Here is a 12139-nt window from a genome sequence, read left to right on the forward strand (position 1 = left end):
AATATAATATACATGTCGGCAACAATCTAAGCCAACCCTGTCTGTTTTGCCCCATAGTTGCACACATGTCGGTTTTGTTTCTAAACAACCAATCCATCTATTAGAAATGCATCAAAACACAATAATGTTGAAGCGACGACCCCTGCCAACCAGGGTGACTGTTAGGAAAATGTGACACCTGACAACGTGACAGGGAATATTGAAATTGACTGGCTATTTGAGACATTTTCTGGACCCATATGCATTGGGTTCATAAGAAATTAGGGCGTCTACCACCGGTGCTCAGAATGACAGAAATCACATGTCGATTCTGGTAATCCAATAAAACGTCATTTTCAAACATTTGCCAAAATGCAATTCGCGGGAAAACTAAGAAAAGGGGGGGGATCTAAAGATGCAACAACTAGGAAAGGTTGTTAATATGACTAGGACAGATTGTTAATATGAATAGGATAGGCTTCTGGACAACTAAATAAAGTTTACATGAAAACCAATAGAACGGGAGAGAAATGGCATAGCGGTGGGTCCAATAGTGGAGTAAATGGGGGGGGAAATAAATTTGCCAAAATTATATAATTACTCCTTTTATTACAGAAATAAATGAAATCATTCAAAATACTTCACCGGAAGCATGGATTAGCACAGAGGAATTGAGGATCATTAGATTCTTTAAAAATAGCTGTGGATTGTTTCAAATCACAAGCTCGTATGCGTATTTGGGAAGCATGTGTGGCAATAGGCCTAGCTGATTATTGAGTTGCAACTGTACGTGAAAAGCATCAAATATCTGTGAGTATAATTTCAAATTTTGACAAGAGGAGTGTGTGTGGCGACGATATAGGTCAGTCTTTCTCCAGAACGGCTCAGCTGTCTCCCGCCAATTATTTTGCTTTCAGTGTGTGAATTGTTTGCCCTTTTATTTTTTTTATTTTTTTTATAAATTCCCCATAATATAAACTCAGCAAAAAAAAGAAACGTCCTCTCGCTGTCAACAGCGTTTATTTTCAGCAAACTTAACATGTGTAAATATTTGTATGAACATAACAAGATTAAACAACTGAGACAAACTGAACAAGTTCCACAGACATGTGACTAACAGAAATGGAATAATGTGTCCCTGAACAAAGGAGGGGGGAGGTGAAAAATCTAAATTAACAGTCAGTATCTGTGGCCACCAGCTGCATTAAGTACTGCAGTGCATTTCCTACTCATGGACAGCACCAGATTTGCCAGTTGCCGGTGATGTCTGGTGAGGACCTGCCTTACAACAGGCCTACATGCCCTCAGTCCATCCTCTCTCAGCCTATTGCGAACAGTCTGAGCACTGATGGAAGGAATGTGTGTTCCTGGTGTAACTCGTGCAGTTGTTGTTGCCATCCTGTACCTGTCCCACAGGTGTGAAGTTCGGATGTATCGATCCTGTGCAGGTGTTGTTACACGTGGTCTGCCACTGTGAGTACGATCAGCTGTCTTTCCTGTCTCCCTGTAGCACTGTCTTAGGCGTCTCACAGTACGGACATTGCAATTTATTGCCCTGGCCACATATGCAGTTCTCATGCCTCCTTGCATCATGCCTAAGGCATGTTCAGGCAGATGAGCAGGGATCCTGGGCATTTTTCTTTTGGTGTTTTTCAGAGGCAGTAGAAAGGCCTCTTTAGTGTCCTAAGTTTTCATAATTGTGTTCTTAATTGCCTACCATCTGTAAGCTGTTAGTGTCTTAATGACTGTTCCACAGGTGCATGTTCATTAATTGTTTATGGTTCATTGAGCAAGCATGGGAAACAGTGTTTAAACCCTTTACATTGAAGATCTGTGAAGTTATTTGGATTTTTACGAATTATCTTTGAACGACAGTGTCCTGAAAAAGGGATGTTTCTTTTTTTTTTGCGGAGTTTGTCACAAGTAGTAAATCTACTGTTAATCCCTGTCATTTGGTTGCATTCATTTCTGTTAATACATGTTATTACAGTAATTTACAATTCTCATTCTGAGTCAACATTGTTTGCAAAGTTCACAACCTGCTGCACTTCTGCCAGTTTTGGTTTATTTCATAACCATACTTTAGAGCGTCTGCTAAATGACTTAAATGTAAATGTAAATGTTATGAGATTTTTCATTTTTTTCCCCGTTGTCTTTTGTTTGGAGTACACCATGTGAGGAGTGATCAATGAGCATGCCTGGTTTCTCTGTCCTGTCAATGTTGAGGGAGCGCACGTGCCTGAGGATGCATAGAAGTACCTGTCCTGCTTGGAAATGTAGTAGAGTGTTTTTTTTAACATCCATTGCAAATGATAATATATTAGTAAGCTATTTGAAAAAATCTTTCTAGCAATCTCCCTCTTGATAATCACCAATCCTCAGTGTGAAAGAACAATGGAAGTTATAGGCCAATGCAGATGTAGACTTTTGGCAATGAGTTCCATGACCCCCTTTTTCTCTAGCCACCAATGGATCTCGGCGTGTCAATGTGTGCATATGGATCTCGGCGTGTCAATGTGTGCATATGGATCTCGGCGTGTCAATGTGTGCATATGGCACAGTCACATTAGTTGACTTAACTTTTACATTTGATCATTTTAATTCAATGATTTTGAGAAATGAAAATATTATTATTGAAATAACTGTTCCATGAAAATGCGCAGAATGGTAGAAATGGTAGGATAAAGCTTCCCCAAACTTGAAACTCGTGCTGCATATGAAGTGTTTTTTAAAAATGAATTGCCTCCATGTTTCCATGGTGATATTTTGCCAATAGGCTACATTAAAGCAAGGTAAGACATGCCGAATAATATTCAATAAAACATTCAAACAATTAAGTATGTTTCCAAAATGCATACTGCCTCCAGCTCACATTGTAAAGTGGACCGATAAGCCTGACGGTCAAATGTATTTACATCAATCAATGAAAATAATTATATTGCAATGGGATTTTTTTCTCCTGGTCATTTTGGCCAGGAACAGTTTCATTGACAGCTAACGAAAACCCTGCTGCCAACTAATATCAGCACTTTTCTAATTAGTTTTGGATACTTTTTTTGCCTTCTGTAAGTTTTAAGAAGCATTGCCTTGTGCCTTGTAATTCCATGACCAAGAAATCCATGTATCTTAAGATATTTTCACATTTTTCTCCTTCATGGGGAGACAGGATAATGAATGTTCACAGAAGTAAGTAAAGGTAGACCTGCCAATTACTTCTTCTTTTTACTGATCTCAATGTTTGTTTCTGCATTATTAAGTGATTAAAATGTGTAGTTCTGTTACCAAATCAGTAACATAATTACAGACAAAACAGTCATGGAATTAATGCAATTGAATTGGCTACAATGGGGAAATCCTAGTATTCGCAGTGGGGTCACCTGCTACTGTCCTACCTTCCACTGGCATTCTGTTATGACATGTTCAGTTCATAACTGATATCTTTCTGTTGTATGGTCGTCAAAGCGAGAGTGTGAAAACCATCTGGACAATTCCTCCCTCTCTCCAGTTAATGATAACTCTCCTGGCTCTTGCTGATACCTGCCCATGAGCCCCCCCCCCCCGGCTTTGATTTCCATGTCCACAGACGTAATATTTTTTTTTACCATTCCGGACCGGCCTTGATTTCGCGTCAGACATTGATTTTTGGTCTGGATCGGCCTTGAGTAAGCATAGGCCTCCATGATTGGTGACCGAACCAATCATAGACGTCTATGTTTTACATGTTTGGACAGTACTGTACGTGAAGCACAGTAGAGAGGTCCCACAGTTGACAGTGCATGTCAGAGCAAAAACCTAGCCATGAGGTTGCAGGGATTGTCTGTTGAGCTCCAATACGGGATTGTGTCGAGGCACAGATCTGGGGAAGAGTACCAAAACAATTCTGCAGCATTGAAGGTCGCCAAGAACACAGTGGCCTCCATCATTCTTAAATGGAAGAAGCTTGGAACCACCAAGGCTCTTCCTATAGCTGGCCGCCCGGCCTGACTGAGCAATCGGGGGAGAAGGGCCTTGGTCAGGGAGGTGATCAAGAACCCGATGGTCACTCTGACAGAGCTCCAGAGTTCCTCTGTGAAGATGGGAAAACCCTCCAGAAGGACAAACATCTCTGCAGCACTCCACCAATCAGGCCTTTATGGTAGAGTGGCCAGATGGAAGCCACTCCTTAGTAAAAGGCATATGACAGTTCACTTGGAGTTTGCCTAAAGGACTCTTAGACCATGAGGAACAAGATTATTAGCCTGGTTCCTCTCTAGGTTTCTTCCTAGGTTTTGGCCTTTCTAGAGTTTTTCCTAGCCACTGTGCTTCTACACCTGCATTGCTTGCTGTTTGGGGTTTTAGGCTGGGTTTCTGTACAGCACTTTGAGATATCAGCTGATGTACGAAGGGCTATATAAATAATTTTGATTTGATTATCTTGTTTGAGGAAACCAATATTGAACTCTTTGGCCTGAATACCAAGTGTCACGTTTGGACGTGACACTTTTTAAAGGTTAACTAGGCAAGTCAGTTAAGAATTAGTTCTTATTTACAATGATGGCCTACTTGTAAAGCCCCCTCGGCTAAACCCTACCCTAACCCGGACGATGCTGGGCCAATTGTGCGCCGCCCTCTGGGTCTCCCGATCACTGCCGGTTGTGATACAGCACGGGATTGAACTTGGGTCTATCGTGATGCCTAGTAGCACTGCGATTCAGTGCCTGAGACGCGGGAGACCGAGTGGCTTCAGGACAAGTCTCTGAATGTACTTGAGTGGCCAAGCCGGAGCCTGGTTTTGAACCCGGTCTTACATCTCTGGAGAGACCTGAAAATAGCTGTGCAGCGACGCTCCCCATCCAACCTGACAGAGCTTGAGATGATCTGCATAAAAGAATGGGAGAAACTCCCCAAATACAGATGTGCCAAGCTTGCAGCATCATACCCAAGAAGACTCAAGGCTGTAATTGCTGCCAATTGTGCTTCAACAAAGTAAAGGGTCTGAATACTAATGCAAATGTGATGGTTTCGTTTTTTAAAATTTTAATAAATGTTTAAATCTTATTTTTGCTTTGTCATTCTGGGGTATTTTGTGCAGATTTTTTTTAAAATGTATCTTTATTTAACTAGCCAAGTCAGTTAAGAACAAATTCTTATTTTCAATGACGGCCTAGGAACAGTGGGTTAACTGCCTGTTCAGGGGCAGAACGACAGATTTGTACCTTGTCAGCTCGGGGGTTTGAACTTGCAACCCTCCGGTTACTGGTCCACCGCTCTATCCACTAGGCTACCCTGTAGCCATAACACAGTGTGGGGAAAAAGTCAAGGGGTGGGATTTCTGTTTTAAGGCACTGTACATATATGACTGGTTCAGATTTGGACTGGTTGGCCCTGACTAACACATTTGATTTTGTTTGGGGAAGGAACTCATTAGAATAATAGCCAGTATGTAAAACAATACCTATATATGCAAATTATGATCTTGCATATTTCTAACTTTGTGTACCTATTCAGCATACATCACCATGAAGAGAATGGCATTCATATCCATAATTCTACATTTCTGTGTAGTACAGATCAGGGACCCATGATATATAATTCTGCACCAAATTCCGTTACCGTAATTCTGTTACCGAGTGTAAATCCACTTCACTTACTGTAGTTCAATAACCAACATTTTTTTTTCAAACTCAAGGTGTCATGTCATAGCTGACACCCCGTTCTTTCCGAAGACATATTTGAATATTACATTGGAGCAGATATTTAAGAGCTTTGGGAAAACGTGAACGCATAAAAAAAACTGAGGGAGATTTTACCGTAATTCTGCTATAAACGTTGCGTCTATGCAGTTCTTTTAGTGAATGTGTTTTTGTGAAATGTTTTGTGTAAATTGTTCAAAGTAGTCCTTGTGCATGGAGTTGTATGGTTTGTTAACCTTGGAATCAAATTTTTTTGGGGGGGCCTTTATTTTAAAGTAAAACATATCTAAATGGCCTTTCACACTTTCTAAGGTTGTTTATTTCAACACGTTCTTGTTTGAGGGAGAATCTATCCTGCACGACGTTTCATAAAATGTTTCCATTAATTGTCCAAACCATAGTCTTTGACACTCTAAGGTTAATCCGTATGAGATCATACATCAGTATTCTTCTTCCAGTGTCAATGCATAGCCAGCTTTCTTACTGCAACAGAGTAGGTACTGGTACCTCAAATGATCTACTGTTTGAGTTCCTGCACCTCTTAGGGCGCTTTCACGTATCCTTTTATGATCCTGGAGCATTTGGTACCATGATCTGTTCAATAAAGCATGTGTGAAATGCAAACGAACTCTGGCTGAAACTAATCCTGGACCTGCGGGAGTAGCGGATCCAAGACCCAGAGTACAAGGTATTGTGACTCGACAGTGTGAGTGGCGTGGAACATTTTTTTTTGCCTGTTGTAAACATGCTAGCTCGCTAACGTAATGTGCATCTTGCTAACAGCAACCTGAAACGATTTTAAGGTATTGTGAAAGCATAATTTATTCTGTAGAATTCTCACGGACACTTCCGGAAGCCGAACCAGGGTGCTGAATTTCACATGTGAAAACACCCTAAAGAACATTAGGTCAAAGCCATTGTTGAGTTCCTGCACCTAAATAAACAGTACCGGCACTTTTTTTCAGTACAAGTCAAGCGCTGACCTCCTCCATAGGGGTGTTTCACAAATGACAGCCAGCCACCAAGTCAACCCACTCTTCATCAGTCGCTAACTGACTCTCATACTGTTGATCAATGCAAAAATCAGGGAGGAAGCTAAGGAGGATACTCTCTTCTGCCAGGTTCCTAGATAAACAGCCATGGCTTGACCCAAAAGGACAATTGTCTGGTGTTTAGATAAGCAAACTAATTTTGAGGAATATACCTGGCTCATAATGCTAACTGATGTGTTTACGGTCTGTCAAGCAAACTATTAGGCTAAGTCACTTTGACTGACTGTGTGATTCTGAAAACTGAAAATATTTTTGCCTGGTGTAAGACATTTTCAGCCTGACAAATGATTTCAGTAAGTCTAAGGCAAACTTTCTAGATAAGAGAGATCAGGTTTATGTGCCTTATCAATTGCTCTCTCAGGGGTAGGCTACTCTGAAGGATAGACTACATGTCCTTGGGGGACCATCTGGATCCAGTAAGAATATAAGAGGATCATTTTTAGACCTCTGTTCATTTAAACCATGACAGCCATCTAGCTCCCCATCACTACCCTTCTCCCTCTCAAAGTGACCTTGTTATCTCCCAATAAACAATCCTCTTTCTTCCCGAGCCCCGGACAAAAGGCAATAACTTGTAAAATGAGACATTTTATTTTCCAATGCCATTCCCGCAGACCCCCCCCCCCCCAAAAAAAGCCCTTAGCCCATCATTGATGGAGCGGCCAATTTGTCTGCCAAAACGTCCTTATCAGGGGAAACCTTGGGAGACAAAAGATGGAGTGCAGAGCCAGGGGTCTTATCAATGTGGCATACCCTCAGCGGACCTGCATCACGCCTGATAACGCCTCTTATCGCAGCCACTGATGTCACCCCAAAGTGGCAAGGATTTACTGTCCTTGCCACTCAAACTTTGTCCCCTTTTTTTATTTTATTTTTATTTTTTTTATCCATCACTGTGGAGACCTTGCAGACAAAAATAATAGGGAGCATAAAGCTCCCAGGCGATTGGTTGGCAGAACAAGAGGAGGAGCTGAGTATATGTATGGGATTAAGCTGAGGTTTTTAAGTCAAATCAGGAGCTGAGGTACATATTGGCTAGTGTTAAACTGCATGGTTCATTTGAGAAAAATCTGGTCAGCACTCAGCAGTTGTTTGAGGTTTTGTGAATGTCGGCAATGCTAACAAGAAAAAAATAAAGCAGGTGGGGAATTGGATAGATGACCATGACCATGCTTGAAATCCCAATTGGGTCATAGTCACAAGGCTTGAGTAGAGCTGTGTCGATGAAGCTATCATTGTACCTTGACAGTTGTCTTCTTGCTGGCAGATGGCTGCCTGATTGACAGTTAGCAGAGACTTCAGATATCTTGGGGTTTAGTTAGAGTTTTAACAATGTGAGCTGTTGAGTTTCATGTATTTTTTTTAATGCATGCTCATCTACAGTAAGGAGAACTGATGGGGATATCACTGAGCAAGTAGGAGCTGGAAAAAAGGTCTGACGGGCAATGGAAGGAGCCCTTTATCTCAATGGCACTGGTACTCTCTGAACTCACTTTTTGATCTGTCTGTACTCTGTCCTTTTTTAAAGGCAGTCTAATTGAGAATGCAAAAGTACTTTTAGAGCCCTAAAATAACTGTTTATTTTACTTTTACATTTTGTTGGGAGGAAAACAACATTCTGCCAGTTATGCATGCCACTTCCTTTTTCTAGCTTCCTTTTTAATTTAGCTTAAATAAAGCAGCGGCCTCTCTGTGAATAATGCCTGCCTTGATGCATTTTTAATCGGGAGGAAATTGGGAGAGTAATGGCAGTTATTCTGATACCCGTCTCTCTCATTTTTCGACAGTAAAGTAGTGGAGGCATTTCCCTGGAGATTTCTCTTTCTCTGTGCCTTTTCTCCTCAACCCTCTTTTGACAAATGCGTGGTAATGGAAGGGTTGTTGTGAAATTGGTATTCTTTTCAAAATGGAGTCTGACCATAGAGAGGCTTTTAGCTTGTCAGCTGAGTGTGATCAGATGAGAGAGCGAGAGAGAGGCTGTGCTGGGTGGTTTGAAGTGGGGCTGTCACATTGTGAGAGGAGAGGCAGGTGGGGGAGGAGGAGAGGACGAAAGGGGTGAGAGAGTTAGGGGGGGGTCTCTTCAGGCACCTGACTAGAATGAAAGCCACTCTGTTCCTCCTTTCTTTTGGGGTGGAGGTAATCATGTTTCTGTAGCCAGTCACTGAGCTCTCTATCCTGTGGCTGACTCACTTAAGCTGGCCTGTGGACATTGAGGGAGAAATGAAAACAAGCCAAAGAATTGTAAAAGAAAAGAGGAAGACCGGGAGAATAAGGAAATGAAGCCGCTCTGAGACAGCTGTGTGCAAGACATTCACTTGAATTGAAACTTCAGGGGTGCTGTTTTTTGGATAGAAGTAAAAGATTTGCTGACCATACAGTACCATTTAGATGTTGTTGCCGGTATATAGGCCTATTCACCTATCTATAGAGAGTAGGATATAGTACTCTGCTTAAGTCTAGTATTCAAAATGACTATAATCAAAGATACTGGGGTAAAACATTTCTTAATCATACACACACACCTACACTCCCCTTCCATATTTAGACAATGAAGCTAAAATTGTGAATTTGGCTAATATATTTCAGCATTTTGGATTTGATCAAATATTTCACCTTTTTGTTTGAAGGTATTTTCATGTGTATCTGTTTTACCATTTGGAAATGATAGCACTTAATTCAACTAGTCCCCACCCCATGTGAAGAGGTCATAGGTATTTGGACAAATTCACTATTAGTGCATCAAAGTAGTTAAAAGTTCAGTATTTGGTCCCATATTCCTTGCACACAATGACCCTCAAGCTTGTGTGGCGAGAATCTCGTTGGATGCATTTGCAGTTATGTTTTTGCCCAATAGTAACTGAATGGTGAATGAAGACTGGGAGTAAGTTTCTTTCTAAGTGAGTAGATAAGATGTATCTGAACACTTCTAAGTTACTTCCTGATAATGCCGTGATTGAGAAAAAAAATCGTGACTGAATGAATCATGAATATTTATGAGTGAGATGCTGTTTAGAGGCTACACCTCTCACATTGACCAATAACGGAGGAGGTTAGCGTTTCTTTGTGGGTATGATCACTGTGCCTCTGTAACCATCTCATCATTAGTCACGATTTTTATTCATGATTATCTATAATCATGGTAGCATCCACATAGATGTCGAAGTGTTCAGAACATCTTTCTTACTTACAATAAAAAATGACTACAAAATGGCACAATCCAGAACAAACCGGCAAAATGCATCCAACAAGTTTGTAGTTACAAGCTTGATATAGTCATTTAGTGCAAGGAATATCAGACAAAATACAAACATTTCTGACTACTTTAATACACTAAGTAAATTTGTCCAAGCACTTAAGCTTTATCCCCCCCCCCACCCCCTCCATTTGAAGAAGTCGTAAGTGCTTTCATTTCTAAATGGTAAATCGGATATGTAAGAAAATACCCTCAACATTCTGTACTGTTGCCTAATATGGAACATGCTATCTCAAATTCTGGGGCATAGAGCCAAATATATATTTTTTGCTTCTGTAGTGCCTTCAGAAAGTATTCATACCACTTGACTTATTACACATTTTGCTGTTGCAGCCTGAATTCAAAATTGATTATATTGTTTTCTCACCCCATAATGACATTGAAAACATGTTTTTAGACATTTTTGCAAATGTATTGAGAAATAAATACAGATCTAATTTACATAAGTATTCACTCCCCTGAGTCAATACATGGTAGAAGCACCTTTGACGGAGTCTTTTTGGGGAAATTGTTGCACACCTGGATTGTACAATACTTGGCAATTATTCTTTTGAACATTCTTCAAGCTCTATCAACTTGATTGTTGACTTTATTTTTTAAATTTAACTAGGCAAGTCAGTTAAGAATCAATTCTTATTTACAATGACAACCCACTGTTCCCTGGTAGGTTAACTGCCTTGTTCAGGGGCAGAACGACAGATTTTTACCATGTCAGCTCGGGGATTCGATCCAGCAACCTTTCGGTTACTGGCCCTTACACTCTATACACTATGCTAGCTTGTGCTAGATGACAAATTTCAGGTCTTGGCATAGATTTAAGTGAAAACCGTAACTAGGCCACTCAGGAACATTCAATATCATCTTGGTAAGCGACTCCAGTGTAGATTTGGCCTTGTGTTTTAGGTTATATTCTGGCTGAAAGTTGAATTTGTCTCCCAGTGTCTGTTGGAAAGCTGACTGAACCAGCTTTTCTTCTAGGATTTTGCCTGTGCTTATGGCTGTTACATTTTTTTTTTTTTTTTTTTTTACAAAAACAACTCTAGTCCTTGCCGATGATAAGAATACTAATAGCATGATGCAGCCACCACCATTCCTGAAAATATGAAGTGGTACTCGGTGATGTGTTGGATTTGCCCCAAACAGTGCTTTGTATTTAGGACAAAAATGAACTTCCTTTGCCACATTTTCTACAGTTTTGCTTGTTGCAAACAGTGTGTTTTGGAATATTTTTCTTTCTTTTCACTCTGTCATTTAGGTGAGTATTGTGGAGTAACTTCAATGTTGTTGATCCATCCTCAGTTTTCTGAAATCACAGCCATTCAACTCTGTAACTGTTTTAAAATCACCATTGTCCTCATGGTGAAATCCCTAAGCAGTTTCCTTCCCCTCCGGCAACTGAGTTAAGAAAGGACGCCTGTATCTTTGTAGTGACTGGGTGTATTGATTCACCATCCACAGTATAATGAATAACTTCACAATGCTCAAAGGGATATTCAGTGTCAGCTTTTTTATTTGTCCACATCCTCACTTGTCTTTGGTTGAATCTGTGCTTGAAATTCACTACTCAATTTGAGGGACCTTACAATTATTTGTATGTGTGGGATACAGTCACTCAAAAATCATTTAACCACTTGAACACAAAATGAGTCCATGCAACTAATTATGCACTTTGTGAAGCCCATTTTTATTCCTGAACTTATTTAGGCATGCAATAACAAAGGGCTTGAGTACTTAAGCCATTTCAATTTTTTGGATTCATTTCTAAAATGTTCTACAAACAAAATTCCACTTTGACATTATGGGATATTGTGTGTAGATCATGGGCACTCAATGTAATACATTTGAAGTTCGGGCTGTAGGCTATAACACAACAAAATGTGGAAAAAGTAAAGGGGTTTGAATACTTTCTGAATGCACTATACATATGGAGGGGAGTGTATCCTTGTGTGTGCCGAAGCCATTTGGGCGAGAGGGTTGCTTTTGGCTTTTCACTCCTGATCTATATCAGCATCAATTCATAGAGACATTCTAGACTTCCTGAACTCCAGGCTGGGTAGTGACTGGGTAAAGGATACAGCAACAACAGGCCTTGTAAATGCGCGGTGTTATTTGCGGCAGAGTAAGATGGAGAGCAGAAAAGACCCATCATAGCATCTGAGCAGAGTGGGGGGAAGTTGACTTGA

General features: G+C 40.5%; 1 protein-coding gene across 3 annotated transcripts in view; it reads left to right on the forward strand.

Annotated features, from left to right (window-relative positions):
* Window positions 1–12139, forward strand: part of LOC135517808 (protein FAM222A-like) — a 36492-nt gene that overhangs the window by 8719 nt on the left and 15634 nt on the right. The gene's annotated exons all lie outside the window — the stretch shown is intronic.

Source organism: Oncorhynchus masou, chromosome 28, assembly GCF_036934945.1.
Source record: "Oncorhynchus masou masou isolate Uvic2021 chromosome 28, UVic_Omas_1.1, whole genome shotgun sequence".
Classification (NCBI taxonomy): domain Eukaryota; kingdom Metazoa; phylum Chordata; class Actinopteri; order Salmoniformes; family Salmonidae; genus Oncorhynchus; species Oncorhynchus masou.